A 6,893-nucleotide genomic window follows, 5' to 3' on the forward strand; every position below is an offset into this window, starting at 1 on the left:
AGTCACTACAAAACACCAGTAGAAGGCATCTTTGCCCCCGTTCTCACCATCAAATCTACCCCCTCCACCCCAGCCCCAGCCTGGAACCCTCAGTGAAGTGAGCTGAAATCTGAGGTCACCCTTTCTACCTAGGTACCAGGTCCCACCCCACTGTGGCTCATCAAGGATCATTCTCCTGCTGTATCTTCCTTGTCTTCTCTGCATCTCTCATTTTTGGCTCCTGTTGACTAGTTCTGGGGGCAAACATGCAGTAACCACCTTTCATCCATAAAAACACCAGTGAGTAACACCACACACCTCTGCAGCTCTTGCCCTGCTATTCTGCTCCTATTGATGGATCACCCCTCAAGACTTGTCTACCCTAATCATCCCCTCTTAAATCTCCACCTAAAACAGCATCTGCTTCTTGGCCCCAAGACGTGTCTTCTTGTTCTTACATAACAATAGAATGTCTTCACTGAGCTGAAGATGCATTTCCCAGACTCCTTTGCACCTAGGTGGGGCCACTGGGATGGAAGCACGGGGCTGTGCCCTGAAAGAAGCACAGTGTGTCTTTCCCTGCCTGGCTCCATCTCCTGGCCAGCCTGGGAGAGTGGAAGTTGGCTGTTGACGATGACAGAGCAGCAACATAGAAAAAGCCCAGGGTCCTGATGAGATGCAGCTGCCATGTCAACCCTGGGCTGCCTTTCTGGATGGTTAAAAAAAAACTTACAGACTTTGTTTTCTAGAACTTTTAGGTTTACAGAAACATTGAGTGGTGAGTAGAGAATTTCAGCGTAGATTTCAGTTCCTCACCAGTTTCCCTCTTTATTCCCCTCTTCCATCTCTTACAACTGATGACCCAATAGTGATTTGTTATCATTAACTGAAGTCCACAGCTGCCATTAGCATTCACTCTTGGTGTTGGATGTTCTGTGAATTTGGACAAATGTACGGTATCATACAGAGTAATTTCACTGCCCTAACATCCCCCCAAAATGTTGTCACTGGGACTTAGCATGCACGACATAAAGTGCGCACCTGAAGTTGGCACTTTTGAATCCACCACTCGCAACACTGGCAACACAGAAAGCCCTATATGCCCCTACCCACTACTTGTTCCAGACACAGCCCCGCTTATGGCATCTTCCCTCCCATGCCCTGCTGGGGAATGGTGTGGACTTCCCACAGTTTACACATCCATGTGCCTATTGGTGGACAAAGGGTTGTTTCCAAGCTCTGGCTGTTCCGGGTAAAGTGGATCTATGCAGTCCTTTCTTGGAGGTGCATGCCCCAGGATGAGCGTGACTAGGCCAGGTATTAAGCTCTTGTCTCTTGAGTGCCAACTGACTTTGCTCTCCTCTGCATCTTGACTCTAGAGCGGAGACTGCAAATCCCATTCCTGCTTGGCTAGCTGGCCCCATCCCAAGCTCTGCTCTCAGAGGCTGTTAGAGGGAGACTGCGAGGCCCAAGGAGGAAGAAAGGGTGTGCTTTCATGGAAGCATCACCCTCACAAGTCCTCCTTCACCCCTCCTCTGGCCTTGAAGACAAGAGGGGCTGTGCTTTGTTGCATCCTCAAACCAAGGCACCCATGCCAGGTGACAAATGCCCCTCTTTTTGGGGCCCCCCTGGGGCTCTTTTCTGAGCGTGAAGACCCCAGCATTGGCTAGGCTCTGCCCCTACCTGGACACTGGTCCTCTCAGGACCCCCATCAATGTGGCTAAGTTTGAGGAGTTGCAATCCTGCTTTTTGTTCCAGCCTTAGGGGCTGTATGAGTTTGTGGGGGCGGCTGTGACCAAGGACTACAAGCTGAGGGGCTTCAACAGTAGAAATGTGTTGTCTCCCAGCTATGGAGGCTGGATGTGCAGGATTGAGGAGTTGGCAAGGCCCTATTCCCTCTGTAGCTCAACTGGTAAAGAATCCGCCTACAATGCGGGAGACCTGGGTTCGATCCCTAGGTTGGGAAGATCCCCTGGAGAAGAGAAAGGCTGCCCATTCCAGTATTCTGGCCTGGAGAATTCCCTAGACTGTATAGTCCACGGAGTTGCAAAGAGTCGGATGCGACCAAGTGACTTTTCATTTATTATTATTATTCCCTCTCAGGAACCCGGGGAAGGACCTGCCTTCGCTTCTGCTTCCTGATTGGTTGAAACTAGACCGATGGAGAAACTGGTAACAAGGGTGGCATCAGGAATCTCATCTTGTGGCTTGAAGGTATCATTTGCTCCTCACCACTCACGGCTCCACCTCTCACATGAAAAACCCAAAGAGGCTGGGATTTAAGTCAACACTGTGATTCTTCAACTTGCACGATCAAACTCTGTGCTTGACTTGCAGCACGTTTCAGCTCCATGGCTACAAAAAGTAAGAGAACTTTTTTTTTTCTTTCTTTCTTTTTTTATTTTATTTAAGAGAACTTTTAGGGCTGTTGTGGAAGCCCTCCAATGCTTTGCAAGGGGATACCCATTCTGCACGAGACCCGTTGGCCATTAGACCTGTGAGGAGGGCCCAGTCTCAGCATTCTCTGGGGGTGTGGGCACAGGGAAGACCCAAGGGGAAACATCTTTAACCCGAAAAGAATAGTAAGATTTTTGCTAGTTATTACTGACAGACATCTGGGAGCATTTGTGTGAGAGTGGATTTTAAGGATGTTATACCAAAAGGGTGGAATGTAATGTTGGATTAGATACAATTTATTGAGCTGGGTGCATTTATTGGAGAGTCTATATTCATGTTAACCCATGTAGCTGGCAGGGACTCTAACTGACTACTTGGTTGGATGACTTCAACTTGGACTCCACTGTGGCCTAAGTTCGATGAGATCAAGATGCCAGCACAACCTTGGCTGCTGCAGGGGCAGGAACACAAAGATGTAATTGCTAGTGGGAATTGCAGGTATTTCTGCCTTGATTTGAAAGTTACCGTTGGGATGACATGGCTCACATCCCCATTTATCTATTTGAGTCTGTGCAGAAGGTGGATGGATCTTGGAGAAAGACTACAGACTGATTTCAACTTCATCAGGCAGTGACTCCAATGATAGCTGCTGTTTCAGATAGAGTTTCTTTCCCAAAGCAGTAATCACACAACCCCTGGTCCCTGCTATGCAGCTATTGGCCTATTGACTATTTTACTCCATACCAATATGCAAAGGGATTCCCTGGTGGCTCAGACAGTAAAGCATCAGCCCCGCAATGCGGGAGACCCAGGTTTGATCCCTTGGTCAGGAAGATCCCCTGGAGAAGGAAATGGCAACCCACTCCAGTACTCTTGCCTAGAAAATTCCATGGATGGAGGAGCCTGGTGGGCTACAGTCCGTGGGGTCACAAAGAGTTGGACATGACTGAACAACTTCGGAGAAGGCAATGGCACCCCACTCCAGTACTTTTGCCTGGAAAACCCTATGGACAGAAGAGCCTGGTAGGCTGTAGTCCATGGGGTCGCTAGAGTTGGACACGACTGAGCGACTTCACTTTCACTTTTCACTTTCATGCATTGGAGAAGGAAATGGCAACCCACTCCGGTGTTCTTGCCTGGAGAATCCCTGGGATGGGGAAGCCTGGTGGGCTGCCGTTTATGGGGTCGCACAGAGTTGGACATGACTGAAGCGACTTAGCAGCAGCAGCAGCAGCAGAACAACTTCACTTTTTTTCTTTTCTTTTCTAATACATGAAGTCCATCAGAAGCATTTTGTTTCTGGCAGGGCCAATAGCACACTTAAGGGTCAAGTCACCTCTCCTCCTCTCTGACATAATGTACTGCTCAGAGACTCAGGACTATCTCACATTTCTCACAAAATCTACTGGTCCACTGCACTGATGACATCATCCTGATTTAATCTGATGAGCAAGAAGCAGAGAGTACTAGAGATGCTTTGTAAGACATACACAGACTAGAAAGTGGGAGATTTACTCCATTAAAATCTAGGGATGTAAAACCTCACTGAAATTTCTGGAAGCTCAGTGCTGTACAGAATGTAAAGTTACCCTCTTCAAGGTGAAAGACAGCTGCACCTATATCAGCCACCTCTAAAAATGTCTGGTTGTACTCTTTGGGATCGTGGAATATATATCACAGGCAAGTGTGCCACGTTGGCCCATCAACTGTGTAACTCGTGAGGCTGCCTGTTTTGTGTGGGGATCTGGGCAGGAGATAACTCTGCAGTGAATCCAGGCTGCTCTCTCACTTCCAACTGGGCCTATGACCCAGCAGATCCAATAATGCTCAAAATGTCTGTGGGAATTGGTGAGGCTGTGTGGAGTCTCTGCCCAGCACTGATAGGGGATCACTGTGCAGAACTCTAGGGTTTTATAGAAAGGCCAGGCCCTCTTTTTTCCGATAACCATTCTCCTCTGGAGAGGCAGCAAAGGAAAATTCTCCAAGTAGGCAGAGCTTGGAGTGGCACAGCTAATTTTTCACAATTTTCCCCCCAACTTTATTGAGAGATCATTGTGTAAGTTGAAGGTGTACAGCATGATTTGGTACATGTATGTGTTGCAAAATGTTGACCACAATAAAGTTAACGAACACATTCTCCACCTCACAGAATTTTCATTTTGTTGTTGTGGTGGTGAGAACGTTTAAAATCTACTCATAGCAACTTTCAAGTGTACACTACGGTAGTATTAACTCTAGTCACCGTGCTTTACCTTAGATCTGAGAACTTATTCATCTTCTAACCAGAAGTCTGTGCCCTTGATCACCAGGTCTTCTTTTACCTCAGCCCCTGAAAAACACCATCCTTCCCATTCTATCTCTTCAGCTTTTTTTGAGTCTACACAGAAATGAAATTACACAGTATTTGTCTTTCTCTGTCTGATTTATTTCATTGAGCATAGTGCCCTCAAGGTATACCCACATTGTCCCAAGTGGCAAGATTTCGTTATTTTTCATAGCTGAGTAATATTCCATTATATATATATTATATACTATATCTTTTTTATCCATTCATCCACCGAAGGACACTCAGCTTGTTTCCATGTCTTGGTTATTGTGAGTAATGCTGCTGTGACATGGATGTGCAGAAAACTCATCAAGATAGTGATTTGATTTCCTTCCAATGTATACCCAGAAATGGAATTGCTGGATCCTATGGCAATTCTATCTTTTTTTAATTATTTTTTTTAACTTTTGGCCACATCATGGGGCTTTCCTGATTGCTCAGATGGTAGAGAATCTGCCTGCAATGCAGGATACCCAGGTTCGATCCTAGGTTGAAAAGATTCCCTGGAGAAGTGAATGGCAACCCACTCCAGTATTCTTGCCTGGAGAATTCCAAGGACAGAGGAGACTGAGGGTTATAGTCCATGGGGTCGCAAAGAGTTGGACATGACTGAGCACCTAGTGTTGTTGCTATCACTGGGGCATTCAGGATCCTAGTTCCCCAACCAAGCTTAGAGCCTTAATCACTGGACCACAAGGGAAGTTCTGGCAACTCTATTTTTTTTTTCATTTGCACAGTCCAGGTCTTTATTTTTACACCCATCAGGCCATGAATTCATAGGGAATGGGCTCCAACAGTTCGGGTTCCTTTCCATTGGTCCTCACAAAGTGTGCTTCTCTGGGTGGAGCAGGCTGGCGCTTCAGCTGAACCCAAGTCCCTTTCTCTTTGGCTTCCTTCTTTTTCTGATCATTTTCCTTCACACGTTTCAAGAAGCTATCTCGGCTCTTAGAGTGCTTAATATGCTCGATACGCACATTAATTCTCTTAGCAAGAATCTTGCCCTTAACTTGTTTGTTTACAATGATGCCAACAGCATGCTGGGTGACATTGTAGACTTTTCCAGTTTTGCCATGGTAACATTTGTGGGGCATTCCTTTTTGAACAGTACCCATTCCCTTGATATCTACAATATCACCCTTCCTGTAGATTCACATGTATGTGGCCAAAGGAACAACTCCATGTTTTCTGAAAGGCCTGGAGAACATGTAGCGGGTGCCCCGCCTCTTTCCCTTTGTGTTGGTCATCTTGGCGAATCAGCCTGAGGGGCCGGGAGAGAGACGAGAGGCGGCAGGAGCTACGCGCTGGCCTGGCAACTCTATTTTTAATTTCTGGAGGAACTTCCATACTGTTTTCCAAAGTAGTTGCACCAATTTACATTCCCACCAGCAGTACAGAAGTCTTCCCTTTTCTCCACATCTGCGCTAACACTTGTTATCTCTTGTCTCTTTGGTGATGGCCTTTATGACAGGTGTGAGGTGATCTTTCATGGTGGCTTTGATTTGCATTTCTCTGATGATTAGTGGTGTGCATCTTTCCATGAACCTGTTGGCTATCTGGATGTCTTTGGAAAAATGTCTATTCGGGTCCTTTGCCCATACTGAAATAGAATTAAATTTTCTGCTTCCTCTCCCTCCCTCTTATTACTTTATATAGCAATCCTTTTGATGCATAACTTTACAATTTAGTCTCTGGATCACAGACTATTCAAGTGGAACTATGACATTTAGAGGAGAAATTAACATTATCAGCACCATGGCTGTCATCAGAGATGATTAAAAAGGCTTTGGGGGGAATTCCCTGGCAGTCCAGTGGTTAGAGTTTGGCACTCTCACTGCTGGAGCCCAGGTTCAATCACTGGTCAGGGAACTCAGATTAAAAAAAAAAAAAAAGGCACTTGGGGTTTGGCCTCTCTCCTCCTTGGGGAGAGGGTGGAGCATATTTTTAGGGAGGATGCTGGCATTTGGTCCGGCAGAAACATACAGTCATCACCATTGCTGACGGAAGTTCAAATACATGTAGAAGGGTTCGGACTGAGACTGAGAAGCTGAAAGGCATACAAACCCAGAGCTCGGCCACACTGGGCTTTCAATACTTCCTCCTCTTCTGACTGTCTGTCTGTTGGCTTCCACCAGTAGGCGCCCTAGAGGAAGACTGGAAGGTTGGAGTCCTGTCTGCCTTTGGTTCCTCTGGT

The 6,893-nt window shown here is 46.5% G+C and overlaps 1 pseudogene; it reads right to left on the reverse strand.

Annotated features, from left to right (window-relative positions):
* Nucleotides 1–5,418: 5,418 nt before the first annotated feature.
* LOC102273856 (large ribosomal subunit protein eL21-like) lies at nt 5,419–6,005 on the reverse strand (annotated as a pseudogene).
* Between the last annotated feature and the right edge of the window lie 888 nt (nt 6,006–6,893).

The sequence above is a fragment of the Bos mutus genome, chromosome X, assembly GCF_027580195.1.
Source record: "Bos mutus isolate GX-2022 chromosome X, NWIPB_WYAK_1.1, whole genome shotgun sequence".
Taxonomy (NCBI): domain Eukaryota; kingdom Metazoa; phylum Chordata; class Mammalia; order Artiodactyla; family Bovidae; genus Bos; species Bos mutus.